Raw genomic sequence first — 15,587 nt, 5'->3', positions numbered from 1 at the left:
TAGGAATCTTCTCTGTGCCAAGGAGTTCGGCACTTTAAAGTCAAACCTGCAAGCATCTCAGCACACCATATAGAAAGATGTGGTGACAGAAAATTCTCTTTAGAACATGCAGGGCTCTGGAGCTAAGACAGTTCCAGAGGCATTCAATCTCTACCTCCTTCCTCTGCCAATCTCCTCCACCCTAGGTGACCTGATGTTCCAGTTTTTAGTGCCCCTGCATGAACCACAGAATCAGCTAGCTCAGTGCCTGTGATCTTTGTGGCCTGGCTGAAAAAGGTGAGCCGAGACAAAGAGAGTCTTGTGTCAGGAATTTACAGTTGGAACACAGAAAGAGACAACTAGCTATGGGAGCTGAGTTGAAAGGTCATTTAGACCAACGTGTTTAGACCACTATTTGGGGCCAAAGGGAGAATGAACAAGCCAAGAAATCCAGGAGAGAATAATAAAGAGAAAAGAACACAAGTGTGGAGATGAGAGATACCATGGCTCACTCAGTTTAATCTTAAATAATGGGGAATTATATAGATATACAGAGGATTGGTGGTTCAGTGGTAGAATTCTCACCTTCCTTGTGGGAGACCTGAGTTTGATTCCTGGCTGATGCACCTCATGCACAGCTACCACCTATCTGTCAGTGGAGGTGTGTGTGTTGATATGATGCTGGGCAGGTTTCAGTGTAGCTTCCAGACAAAGACAGACTAGGAAGAAAGGTCTGGCACTCTACTTTCAAAAATCGGCCACTGAGATAGCACAGGGATAGTCAGTAAAACTGGACTAAACCAAAATCAAAGAAGTTCCCTGAATACAACCAATGCTTCAAAGACCAGAGTAGCAGCAGTGGGGGTATGGGGACCATGGTTTCAGGGGGCATCTAGATCAATTGGCATAACAAAATGTATTAGGAAAACGTTCTGAATTCCACTTTGGTGAGAGGCATCTGGGGTCTTAAATGCTAGCAAGTGGCCATCTAAGATGCATAAATTGGTCTCAACCCACCTGGAGCAAATGAACACCAAAGATACAAGGTAAATATGAGCTCGAGAGACAGAAAGGGCCACATAAACCAGAGACTCCATCAGCCTGAAACTGGAAGAACTAGATGGTGCCCAGCTATCACCGATCACTGCCCTGACAAGGAGCACAACAGAGAATCCCTGTTGAAGCAGGAGAACAGCGGGATGCAGATCTTAAATTCTTGTAAAAAGGCCAGACTTAATGGTCTGAGACTGGAGGGACCTGATGGTCATCGTCCCCAGACCTTTTGATAGCCTAAGATGGGAACCATTCCTTAAACCAGCCACAGACAGGGTATTGGCCTAGACTATAAGACATTCAATGACGCTGGTGAGGAATGAACTTCGTGGCTCCAGTAGACACATGAGACTATGTGAGCTACTCCTGTCTGGTGGTGAGATGAGAAGGAAGAAGGGGACAGGAGCTAGTTGAAGGGACATGGGGAATACAGGGTGGAGAGGGGGAGAGCAGCTGGGAGTGCACAGCAGGTTGTGTAGGTCTTTTTGTATGACAGACTGACTTGGTTTGTAAACTTTCACCTAAAGCACAATAAATAAATTAAAAAAAACAAAATCAGCCAATGAAAGCCCTATGGATCACAATGGTCCAATATGCAACTGATCATGGAAATGGTGCAGGTCTGGGCAGAGTTTCATTCCATTGTGTATGGAGTTGCCATGAGCTGGGAGTTGACTTGATGGTAGCTAATAACAACAACAAATATAGATATACATGTAGGAATACACCCCAACTAGGCCTCACTGAAAAAATAGCAGCACTCATATTCCTGGCCTTATGGACACTTGAACACAGCCTGTGACCTGAAAGGTGGTTCTAGATGCATGGCAGTTGTAGTCATCTAGTTATCTTGTAGGCCTTAGTTTCTTCTAGTCTCCCTCGCTGCCTATGCACCTACTGCTCTTCTTCTGGACTTACTTTCCTCTGTTCTCTCTTTTGTGACCCACACGTACTCATAACTTCTACATATTTCTAACTTCTGCTTACTCATCAATTCTGAATGTTCATTATTTCCGCTTAGGTATGACTTCTGCTGGTGCATGCCTTTCTCTAGCTTTTGGCTTCGGTTCCTAATATGCACAGTGGATTCTTCTCAAACTCAATGTTTTTAAGTGATAGCACATGAATGGCGTAACCTCTCACTATCATCCGTTTTACACAAAATTCTAATGTCAGGCTACATCATAGGCCTTTTATGCAATTCAGGAAGGCCAGAATGGAGGGGTTATGTGATACCTAGAGTAGAATCTATGTTAAAGAACATAGGAAAGGGGCCATAGGTGTCATAGCTATTCTGAGCCCTCCCCAAGGGAGGGCAGTAAGAATGGAAGGCATGTTGTTTTATCCATTCTGCGCTAAAACCAGTTGAAGTCATCCAGAACTTTCACAGTCTATTCCATTTACTTACTCAGTCTCATCTTTCTGTTTCTCTCCTTCCCTTCTTACATCTTCATCCCGGGCTTCATCCCAAGCTTTATCCGTATACAATTTCTAATTATTCTCTGAATTATTCTCTGTATTTGCATGCTTTTCCTTTTCTTCCTGAAATGAACTTCTCACCTCCTCTTCCTGATGAGAATGATTTCTTAACTCTTCAGACTCTCCCTAGGAAGTCCTATCCATGTCAATCACCATCTACAAACTGAAGACTATCCAAACCTACCTATCTGGCCCACAGACCCCTTACCCCTCAGTTCGAACCATATCTACAACTACCGGCTGGATGTTTCTATCTGGATGTCCCACAACATCTCAGACTCAACATTTGTAATACTGAACTCAACATTTGTACCCTAACTCTCTTCCTGGTACCTTTAGCTCAGTAACTGACAGTGTTATAAACTCACATACCCAAACCAAACTCCTGAGTGCCATCCTGCCCTCACCTCACACACGCTATCAATTCTAAACCTGACAAGTTCTTGGATTTTTCAGCTCTTCTCCACTCCCACTGACATGACTCAAGTTCAGGCTCTCATCTTCTTCCTGGACCACTGAAAAAGCTTCCTTCTTGGTCTCTCTTGTCCTCATCAGATCATTCCTTTATTCTGTTGCCAAAACTGACCTTGAGGATTACTGAGTCCTTGGGACTAGGTCTTTTAATTATATTTGGCAAATTCAGATATCTTAGATGAAAAGGCCATAATCACCTTTTGACAACAATCCTACATCAGACTTTGTTATTGTCAGCTCATAGTACATAACTGGCAAGCCGTAAATGAAACCTTATGCTTTAAAATTCCTTGCTCTCTTTTATAAATGTTGGCAGTTAGCTTACCAACAGAGGCAAAAGTAGGCTTGAAAATGATTAAAGTCAGTTGTATAGGGGCATTGGACTGTTTTTCTGAGAGAAAAAGAAACATTTAAAAAGAAACAGCCTCTGTTGTAGGTTGCATTGTGCCCCCAAAAATGTGTGGCAGTTTGGCTAGTCCGTGATTCCCAGTATTGCGTGACTGTCCACCGTTTTGTCATCCGATATGATTTTCCTATGTGTCGTAAACCCTACCTCTATGATGTTAATGAGGCAGGATTACAGGCAGTTATGTTAATGAGGCAATACTCAATCTACAAGATTAGGTTATGTTTTAAGTCAATCTCTTTTGAGATATAAAAGAGGGAAGAGAGCAGAGAGACTGGGATCTCTTACCACCAAAAAAGAAACACTGGGAGCCGAGCATGTTCTTTGGATCTGGGATCCTTGTGCTGAGAAGCTTCTAGACCAGGGGAATATTGATGACAAGGACCTTCTTCCAGAGGTGACAGACAGAGAAAGTCTTCCCCTGGAGCTGACACTTGGAATTTGGACTTCCTACATATTAGACTGTAAAAGAATAAAATTTTCTTTGTTAAAGCCATCCACTTGTGGTATTTCTGTTACAGTAGCACTAGATAACTAAGACAGCCTCTCAGTTCTGCTACTTGTAAAAGTGAATGATTTTATAAGAAGTGGGTAAAAGGTACTTTTCAATGTGAAAACAAACAAAACTGACCCCTAAAACTAGAATTTGTTAGAGCACAATTTTTCATAGTAATCTGATATGATTCTTTTAATTTCAGTTGGGTCTGTAGTAGTATCGCCCATCTCATTTCTTATTCGGGTTACTTGCTTCCTTTCCTGCTTTTCTTTTGTCAGTTTGGCCAATGTTTTATCAATTTTGTTGATTTTTTTGAGAACCAGCTTTTGGTCTTGTTAATTCTTTCAATTGTTTTTCTGTTTCATTTAGTTCTCTAATTTTTATTGTTTGTTTTCTTCTGGTGCCTGAGGGTTTCTTTTGTTGTTCTCTTTGTATTTGTTCGAGTTGTAGGGATAAATCTTTGATTTTGGCCCTTTCTTCTTTTTGTATGTGTGCATTTATTGATATAAACTGACATCTAAAACTAGAATTTGATTATATATTACAAAGTTTCCGGCATGCAAGGGATGTTGGACTCCCTGATAATTAAAAGAGGGTCTCAGGCTTCTTCCTCCAACCAACTCATCAGTATTATACAAGAGACTATAGAATAAAGCTTCCAGTTGTATTGAACTAGGAAATAGATAAAAGATCCATCTTTGAGAATGAATGAGTATAATATCAGCCTTGGAAAAGGAAGGACAACATTAAGATGTTAATTTTGTGAAACAACATTCTTCTTTTAATGAAACAAGGACATAGCTGTAGGTTTGAAACCACATTATGTGAAGCATTAAAGGGGCAGAGAGATATCAGTGCAGGTAGGAGTGCAGAAAAAAGTCAACCAAGTGCCTATAGAGGGGAATAGCGGTAAGAAGCAAGCTGGTGTGCCTCTTCTGAATTACACTAAGGTTTTCACTTCTACTCTTCTAAAGAAACCTTTCAGCCTTTTTGTCAAAGTTTTATTACCTGAAAAACAAAGAAGGCAGGAGTTAGAACTTCTAGCCTAGATAAAGAATTGCTTGGTGCCTGTTAAGAATGTTTGTGCAGCTGGCCTCAGAGAAGGCGTCTTGATCAGCCAGAGGTAGCAGACAGAACTGATATGTTAAATGAAGATACCCACTGTTGTTGCCAATTCCAACTCATAGAGACCCCATAGGACAGAGTAGAACTGCCCCATAGAGTTTCCAAAGAGCGGTTGGTGGATTTGAACTGCCCGTCTTTTGGTTAGCAGCTGAGCTCTTAACCACTGTGCCGCCAGGGCTCCTAAATAAAGATAACCCGTTGCCGTGAGTCAATTCTAACAGCAACCCTATACGGCAGAGTAGAACTGCCCCATAGTGTTTCCAAGGAGCAGCTGGTGGATTCAAACTACCAACCTTTTGGTTAGCAGCCGTAGCTCTTAACCACTGCACCACCAGGGCTCTATCAAGTCATATTGCTCCCATTTGTTTCAAGGAGGCTGGAAGAAGTACAATTTTTTTTAGTTTTGCTTGGAGGTGGGGAGACTGGCTTGTCTGTGAGATCCTGCATCTCCTTGGTTTTTCTGGCTGCCACCAGACAGATTTGAAGAATCTGACACAACAGACCATCAGCAAGACCTCAGTCCATTTGCCACTTTCTACAGCCAAGGGAGCAGCCATCTTCCAAAATCCTTGACATAGACGAGTGAGCGCTTCCACTGCTGCATCCATTTGTTGAAACATCTCAACCGGTATTCTATCAATTTCTGAAGGCTGTTTTTCGCCAGTGCCTTCAGTGCAGCTTAGACTTCTTCCTTCAGTACCATCTGTTCTTCATCATATGCTACCTCTTGAAATGGTTGAATATCAACCAATTCTTTTTGGTACAGTGACTCTGTGTCTCCCTTTCATCTTCTTTTGATGCTTCCATGTTGTTCAATATTTTACTCATAGAATCCTTCAATGTTGCAACTTGAGGCTTGAATTTTTTCTTCAGTTCTTTCAGCTTAAGAAATGCTGAGCCTATTCTTCGCCTTTGGTTTTTTAACTCCAGGTCTTTGCATATTTCATTGTGATATTTTACTTTGTCTTCTTGAACTGCCGTTTGAAATTGTCCGTTCAGCTTCATTTCTTCCTTCTGCTTTAGCTACTCTACATTCAAGAGCAAGTTTCAGAGTCTCTTCTGACATCCATTTTGGTCTTTTCTTTCTTTCCTGTCTTTTTAAAGACGTTTTGCTTTCTTCATGTATGATGTCTTTGATATTACCCCACATCTCGTCTGGTCTTTGGTCATTAGTGTTCAATGTGTCAAATATATTCTTGAAATAGTCTCTAAATTCAGGTGGGGTATACTCAAGGTTGTATTTTGGCTTTCTTGGACTTGTTTTAATTTTCTTCAACTTCAACTTGAACTTGCCTATGAGCAATTGATGGTCTCTTCTTTTTTTTTTTTTCCTCAGTTGGCCCCTGGCCTTGTTCTGACTGATGATATTGAGCTTCTGCATCGTCTCTTTCCACAGATGTAGTCAATTTGATTCCTGTGTATTTCATCCAGTGAAGTCCACATGTATAGTCACCGTTTATGCTGTTGAGAAAAGGCATTTGCAATAAGTAAGTCATTGGCCTTGCAAAATTCTATCATGTTATCTCCAGCATCATTTCTATCACCAAGGCCATATTTTGCAACTACTGATCCTTCTTCTTTGTTTCTAACTTTTTTATTCCAATCCCCAGTAATTATCAATGCATCCGAGTGCATGTTTTATCAATTCCAGACTGCAGAATTTGGTAAAGATCTTCAATTTCTTCATCTTTGACATTAGTGGTTGGTGCATAAATTTGGATAATAGTCATATTAACCAGTCTTCCTTGTAGGTGTAGAGATACTATTCTATCACTGACAGAGCTGTACTTCAGGATAGATCTTTAAATGTTCTTTTGACAGTGAATGCAGTGCCATTCCTCTTCAATTGGTCATTCCCGGCATAGTAAACCATATAATTGTCCGACTCAAAAGGGCCAATACCAGACTATTTCAGCCCACTAATGCCTAGGATATTGATCTTTATGCATTCCATTTCATTTTTGAGGACTTCCAATTTTCCTAGATTCATGCTTTGTACATTCCACGTGCCAGTTATTATGGATGTTTGCAGCTGTTTCTTCTCATTTTGAGTCATGTCACATCAGCAAATGAAGGTCCTGAAAGCTTTAGTCCACCTGTGTCATTAAGCTTGTCTGTACTTTGAAGAGGTAGCTCTTCCCCAGTCATATCTTGAGTGCTTTCACACCCGAGGGACTCATCTTCTTCCACTATACCAGACAATGTCCCGGGGCTATTCATAAGGTTTTCACTGGCCAGTTTTTAAAGAAGTAGACTGACAGGTCCTTCTTCCTGGTCTGTCTTAGTCTGGAAGCTCAGCCAAAACCTGTCTACCATGAGTGACCCTGCTGGTATGTGAAATATCAGTGGCATAGCTTCCAGCATCATAGCAACACACAAGCCACCACAATACAACAAACTGACAAATGAGTGGTGGATTTTTTTTTTTTTTTTTTGTATATATATACACACACACACACACACACACACACACACACACATACAGAGAGTGACAGAGAAACTCCTTTGGACCGGAGGTTCCTGCACTGAGAAGCTCCTAGACCAGGATAAGATTGATTGCAAGGACCTTTCCCCAGAGCTAACAGAGAGATAAAGCCTTCCCCTGGAGCTGGCACCCTGAATTAGGACTTCTAGCCTCTTAGACTGAGAGAACAAATTTTTCTTTGTTAATGCCATCCACTTGTGGTATTTCTGTTGTAGCAGCACTAGATAACTAAGACATCCCCTTACAACTGATTGGCTGATCACGTCAGATTACATTCATGGAGATGATTATATTATATCGCAAAATGGAGAATAATTACATAATACTGAGAACCATGGCCTAGCCGAGTTGACACACAACATTAACTCTCACGAGTGGGCTACAGGGGATATTTGGCAATGCGGAGATATTTTTGGTTGTTACTAATGGGGCAGGGAGGTGCTACTGGCATCTTGAGGGTAGACACTGGCGATGCTGCTGAACATTCTACAATTCACAGCACAGCACCCCCTCACCATAGAATTATTTGATCCAAAATATCAATAATGCTGAGGTTGGGAAACCCTAAATGAACACATTGTTTTCCCCACAATACTGACCTTTCAAGGTATGAACCTGGAGGGGGTGGAATTCTGTCTGTGAGGTTGGTTGGTCAGGACTTTCAATGCCTCTTCTGCATTTCTCATGATGATAACGATGATGTTACATGGATGGCAGTTTACATGTATTGGGCTCCTCTTTGCCAGATGCTCCACACATACATCACAGAGGCCCTAAGGGTACAGGCTTTGAATTATATCACCTGTGCTCCAAACCGAGCTCCGCCACCATTTAGTCACTTGGGCCATGACTTAGTTGTCTAATGCTGCTATAATAGAAATACCACAAGTGGGTGACTTTAACAAACAGAAATTTATTTTCTCAGAGTTGAGGAGGCTAGAAGTCTGAATTCAGCATGCAGAATCTAGGGGGAGGCTTTCTTTGTCGGCTCTGGAGGAAGATCTTTTTCTCTTTGGAGCTTCTGCTCCTGGGCAATCTTTCATGTGGCTTGGCATCTCTCTTGCCCCGTCGCTGCTTCCTTATTTAAATCTCTTTTATATCTCAGAAGAGATTGGCTAAAGACAGACACATCCTGCACTAATCCTGTCTCACTAACATAACAAAGGCAACCATTCCCAGAGGGAATTATACCCACAGGCATAGAGCTTAGGATTTAAAACATATTTTTTGGGACACAATTCAGTCCACAACAGGCCATTTACACAACTTTTCCTGAAAAACCTGATTAAAAAAAAAAAATCTGTAAAATAAGAATAATAATACAACATACCTTATAGGGTGGTTATGTAGATTATAAGTGATAATGGATATTAAACACCATATATTGTATGACACATTGTAACTCAATAAATATTATTATTATTATTTAAAAACTTCCATTATGGAAGTTGTTGAGAATACACAAACGTAGAGGAAATACTGTAATGAATACCTCTGTGCTCCTCACCCAGTTTCACCACTTCAACCATGATCAGTATTTTGCTTACCTCGTTTTATCTCCTCTCAGCACCTTGCAAATCACAGGCACCATGTCATTTCATCCATAAATGCTTCAGTGTTTAGCTAGAATTATTGTGCGTTCTTTTAAGTAAGATACATTGAACACCTACTACATCCAGGACTCCAAGCTGGTTGCTTGGTGTAAGGAGTGGCAGGGACCTGGTCCCTGCCCGCATAGTGCTTGTCGTTTAATGGGGAGTTAGACAATGTATTTGTTTCCAAGGGTTGTCTTAAGAAAGTACCACAAACTTGGTGGCTTAAAATAACAGAAATGTATTTTTTCACAGTTCTGGGGGCTAGAAGTCTGAAACCAAGGTGTTAGCAGGTCCGTGCTCCCTCCAAAGTCTCTAGGAAGGAATGCTTTCTTGCCCCTTCTGCTTCTGGTGGCCCAGGTATTCCTTGGCATATGGCAGCATAACTCTAATCTCTCCTTACCTCTCTCTTCACATGACCATTTTCTCTGTGTGTCTCTGTGTCCTCTCCTCTTCTGATAAGGACACCAGGCATTGCATTTAGGAGCTGTGGCGTTGCAGTGGTTAAGTGCTTGGCTGCTAACTAAAAGGTTGGTGGTTCAAATCCACCAGCTGATCCATGGAAGAAAGATGTGGCAGGCTGTTTCCGTAAAGATTACAGCCTTGGAAAATTTATGGGGAAGTTCTACTCTGTCCTGTAGGGTTACTATGAGTTGGAATCTACTGGATGGCAGGGGGTTTGGATTACTGGTCTAAATCCAGAATGATTTTACCTCAAGATCCTTAGCTATTTACATCAACAAAGACTCTATTTCCAAATTAGGTCACATTTTGAGGTTCTGGGTAAATATCAAGTTTTGGGGGACACTATTCAATGTACTATAGATAATAAACAAGAAAATGTTTAAATAGCTATGTGATTGCCTTTTGCATACGAATTGAGGTTATACATTGAAAGCAATAGAGGCCAAGGATTAGCAGCATAAAGTTGTGGAAACTGGCCTCAGGAAATTAGAGTTTGGTTCTAAGAAAGAAATGCCGTGATCTCTGTGTTGTTGTTGTTAGGTGTTGTCAAGTCAATTCTGACTCATGGTGACCCTACGTACCACAGAACAAAACACTACCCGGTCCTGTGCCATCCTTACAATCATTGTTACGCTTGAGTCCATTGTTGCAGTCACTGTGTCAATCCACCTCGTTGAGGGTCTTCCTCTTTTCTGCTGACCTTGTACTTTACCAAGCATGATGTCCTTCTCCAGGGAGTGATCCCCACTAACTAACAACATGTCCAAAGTATGTAAGGTGCAGTCTCGCGATCCTTGCTTCTAAGGAGCATTCTGGTTGTACTTCTTCCAAGACAGATTTGTTCATTCTTTTGGGAGTCCATGGTATATTTAATATGCTTTGCCAACACCACAATTCAAAGGCATCAACTCTTCTTCGGTCTTCCTTATTCATTGTCCAGCTTTCACATGCATATGATGTGACTGAAAATACCATGACTTGGGTCAGGGACATCTTAGTCTTCAAGGTGACATCTTTGCTCTTCAACACTTTAAAGGGGTCCCTTGCAGCAGATTTGCCCAATGTACTGTGTCTTCTGATTTCTTTTTTTTTTTTTTTTTGATTTTCTCCTTTTTTTTTTTTTTTATAATAACTTTTATTAAGCTTCAAGTGAACGTTTACAAATCCAATCAGTCTGTCACATATAAGTTTACATACATCTCACTCCCTACTCCCACTTACTCTCCCCGTCTTGAGTCAGCCCTTTCAGTCTCTCCTTTCTTGACAATTTTGCCGGCTTCCCTCTCTCTCTATCCTCCCATCCCCCCTCCAGGCAAGAGTTGCCAACACAATCTCAAGTGTCCACCTGATATAATTAGCTCACTCTTCATCAGCATCTCTCTCCCACCCGCTGACCGGTCCCTTTCATTTCTGATGAGTTGTCTTCGGGGATGGTTCCTGTCCTGTGTCAACTGAAGGTCTGGGGAGCATGGCCGCCGGGATTCCTCCAGTCTCAGTCAGACCATTAAGTTTGGTCTTGTTATGAGAATTTGGGGTCTGCATCCCACTGATCTCCTGCTCCCTCAGGGGTCCTCTGCTGAGCTCCCTGTCAGGGCAGTCATCGATTGTGGCCGGGCACCAACTAGTTCTTCTGGTCTCAGGATGATGTAGGTCTCTGGTTCATGTGGCCCTTTCTGTCTCTTGGGCTCTTAGTTGTCATGTGGGCTTGGTGTTCTTCATTTTCCTTTGCTCCAGGTGGGTTGAGACCAATTGCTGCATCTTAGATGGCTGCTTGTTAGCATTTAAGACCCCAGACGCCACATTTCAAAGTGGGATGCAGAATGATTTCATAATAGAATTATTTTGCCAATTGACTTAGAAGTCCCCGCAAACCATGCTCCCCAGACCCCCGCGCTTGCTCCGCTGACCTTTGAAGCATTCATTTTATCCCGGAAACTTCTTTGCTTTTGGTCCAGTCCAATTGAGCTGACCTTCCATGTATTGAGTGTTGTCTTTCCCTTCACCTAAAGCAGTTCTTATCTACTGATTAATCAATAAAAAACCCTCTCCCACCCTCCCTCCCTCCCCCCCTCGTAACCACAAAAGTATGTGTTCTTCTCAGGTTTACTATTTCTCAAGATCTTATAATAGTGGTCTTATACAATATTTGTCCTTTTGCCTCTGACTAATTTCGCTCAGCATAATGCCTTCCAGGTTCCTCCATGTTATGAAATGTTTCAGAGATTCGTCACTGTTCTTTATCGATGCGTAGTATTCCATTGTGTGAATATACCACAATTTATTTACCCATTCATCCGTAGATGGACACCTTGGTTGCTTCCAGCTTTTTGCTATTGTAAACAGAGCTGCAATAAACATGGGTGTGCATATATCTGTTTGTATGAAGGCTCTTGTATCTCTAGGGTATATTCCTATGAGTGGGATTTCTGGGTTGTATGGTAGTTCTATTTCTAACTGTTTAAGATAACGCCAGATAGATTTCCAAAGTGGTTGTACCATTTTACATTCCCACCAGCAGTGTATGAGAGTTCCAATCTCTCCGCAGCCTCTCCAACATTTATTATTTTGTGTTTTTTGGATTAATGCCAGCCTTGCTGGTGTGAGATGGAATCTCATCGTAGTTTTAATTTGCATTTCTCTAATGGCTAATGATCGAGAGCATTTTCTCATGTATCTGTTGGCTGCCTGAATATCTTCTTTAGAGAAATGTGTGTTCATATCCTTTGCCCACTTCTTGATTGGGTTGTTTGTCTTTTTGTGGTTGAGTTTTGACAGAATCATGTAGATTTTAGAGATCAGGCGCTGGTCGGAGATGTCATAGCTGAAAATTCTTTCCCAATCTGTAGGTGGTCTTTTTACTCTTTTGGTGAAGTCTTTAGATGAGCATAGGTGTTTGATTTTTAGGAGCTCCCAGTTATCGGGTTTCTCTTCATCATTTTTGGTAATGTTTTGTATTCTGTTTATACCTTGTATTAGGGCTCCTAGGGTTGTCCCAATTTTTTCTTCCATGATCTTTATCGTTTTAGTCTTTATGTTTAGGTCTTTGATCCACTTGGAGTTAGTTTTTGTGCATGGTGTGAGGTATGGGTCCTGTTTCATTTTTTTGCAAATGGATATCCAGTTATGCCAGCACCATTTGTTAAAAAGGCTATCTTTTCCCCAGTTAATTGACACTGGTCCTTTGTCAAATATCAGCTGCTCATACATGGATGGATCTATGTCTGGGTTCTCAATTCTGTTCCATTGGTCTATGTGTCTGTTGTTGTACCAATACCAGGCTGTTTTGACTACTGTGGCTGTATAATAGTTTCTGAAGTCAGGTAAGGTGAGGCCTCCCACTTTCTTCTTCTTTTTCAGTAGTGCTTTGCTTATCCGGGGCTTCTTTCCCTTCCATATGAAATTGGTGATTTGTTTCTCTATCCCCTTAAAATATGACATTGGTATTTGGATCGGAAGTGCGTTAAATGTATAGATGGCTTTTGGTAGAATAGACATTTTTACTATGTTAAGTCTTCCTATCCATGAGCAAGGTATGTTTTTCCACTTAAGTATGTCCTTTTGAATTTCTTGTAGTAGAGCTTTGTAGTTTTCTTTGTATAGGTCTTTTACATCCTTGGTAAGATTTATTCCTAAGTATCTTATCTTCTTGGGGGCTATTGTGAATGGTATTGATTTGGTTATTTCCTCTTCGGTGTTCTTTTTGTTGATGTAGAGGAATCCAAGTGATTTTTGTATGTTTATTTTATAACCTGAGACTCTGCCAAACTCTTCTATTAGTTTCAGTAGTTTTCTGGAGGATTCCTTAGGGTTTTCTGTGTATATAATCATGTCATCTGCAAATAGTGATAACTTTACTTCTTCCTTGCCAATCCGGATACCTTTTATTTCTTTGTCTAGCCTGATTGCCCTGGCTAAGACTTCCAACACGATGTTGAATAAGAGCGGTGATAAAGGGCATCCTTGTCTGGTTCCCGTTCTCAAGGGAAATGCTTTCAGGTTCTCTCCATTTAGAGTGACATTGGCTGTTGGCTTTGCATAGATGCCCTTTATTATGTTGAGGAATTTTCCTTCAATTCCTATTTTGGTAAGAGTTTTTATCATGAATGGGTGTTGGACTTTGTCAAATGCCTTTTCTGCATCAATTGATAAGATCATGTGGTTTTTGTCTTTTGTTTTATTTATGTGATGGATTACATTAATGGTTTTTCTGATATTAAACCAGCCTTGCATACCCGGTATAAATCCCACTTGATCAGGGTGAATTATTTTTTTGATGTGTTGTTGGATTCTATTGGCTAGAATTTTGTTGAGGATTTTTGCATCAATGTTCATGAGGGATATAGGTCTATAATTTTGTTTTTTTGTAATGTCTTTACCTGGTTTTGGTATCAGGGAGATGGTGGCTTCATAGAATGAGTTGGGTAGTATTCCGTCATTTTCTATGCTTTGGAATACCTTTAGTAGTAGTGGTGTTAACTCTTCTCTGAAAATTTGGTAGAACTCTGCAGTGAAGCCGTCCGGGCCAGGACTTTTTTTTGTTGGGAGTTTTTTGATTACCGTTTCAATCTCTTTTTTTGTTATGGGTCTATTTAGTTGTTCTACTTCTGAACGTGTTAGTTTAGGTAGGTAGTGTTTTTCCAGGAATTCATCCATTTCTTCTAGGTTTTCAAATTTGTTAGAGTACAATTTTTCATAATAATCTGAAATGATTCTTTTAATTTCATTTGGTTCTGTTGTGATGTGGTCCTTCTCATTTCTTATTCGGGTTATTTGTTTCCTTTCCTGTGTTTCTTTAGTCAGTCTAGCCAATGGTTTATCAATTTTGTTAATTTTTTCAAAGAACCAGCTTTTGGCTTTGTTAATTCTTTCAATTGTTTTTCTGTTCTCTAATTCATTTAGTTCAGCTCTAATTTTTATTATTTGTTTTCTTCTGGTGCCTGATGGATTCTTTTGTTGCTCACTTTCTATTTGTTCAAGTTGTAGGGACAGTTCTCTGATTTTGGCTCTTTCTTCTTTTTGTATGTGTGCATTTATTGATATAAATTGGCCTCTGAGCACTGCTTTTGCTGTGTCCCAGAGGTTTTGATAGGAAGTATTTTCATTCTCGTTGCTTTCTATGAATTTCCTTATTCCCTCCTTGATGTCTTCTATAACCCAGTCTTTTTTCAGGAGGGTATTGTTCATTTTCCAAGTATTTGATTTCTTTTCCCTCGTTTTTCTGTTATTGATCTCTAGTTTTATTGCCTTGTGATCTGAGAAGATGCTTTGTAATATTTCGATGTTTTGGACTCTGCAAAGGTTTGTTTTATGACCTAATATGTGGTCTATTCTAGAGAATGTTCCATGTGCGCTGGAAAAAAAAGTATATTTTGCAGCAGTTGGGTGGAGAGTTCTGTATAAGTCAATGAGGTCAAGTTGGTTGATTGTTGTAATTAGATCTTCCGTGTCTCTGTTGAGCTTCTTACTGGATGTCCTGTCCTTCTCTGAAAGTGGTGTGTTGAAGTCTCCTACTATAATTGTGGAGGTATCTATCTCGCTTTTCAGTTCTGTTAAAATTTGATTTATGTATCTTGCAGCCCTGTCATTGGGTGCGTAAATATTTAATATGGTTATGTCTTCCTGATCAATTGTCCCTTTTATCATTATATAGTGTCCTTCTTTATCCTTTGTGGTGGATTTAAGTCTAAAGTCTATTTTGTCAGAAATTAATATTGCTACTCCTCTTCTTTTTTGCTTATTGTTTGCTTGATATACTTTTTTCCATCCTTTGAGTTTTAGTTTGTTTGAGTCTCTAAGTCTAAGGTGTGTCTCTTGTAGGCAGCATATAGATGGATCGTGTTTCTTTATCCAGTCTGTGACTCTCTGTCTCTTTATTGGTGCATTTAGTCCATTTACATTCAGGGTAATTATAGATAAATAAGTTTTTAGTGCTGTCATTTTGATGCCTTTTTATGTGTGTTGTTGACAATTTCATTTTTCCACATACTTTTTTGTGCTGAGGCGTTTTTCTTAGTAAATTGTGAGATCCTCATT

Source organism: Loxodonta africana, chromosome 15 (assembly GCF_030014295.1).
Source record: "Loxodonta africana isolate mLoxAfr1 chromosome 15, mLoxAfr1.hap2, whole genome shotgun sequence".
NCBI lineage: Eukaryota > Metazoa > Chordata > Mammalia > Proboscidea > Elephantidae > Loxodonta > Loxodonta africana.
The sequence above is the reverse complement of the archived record's forward strand: the minus strand, read 5'-3'. Positions refer to the sequence as shown.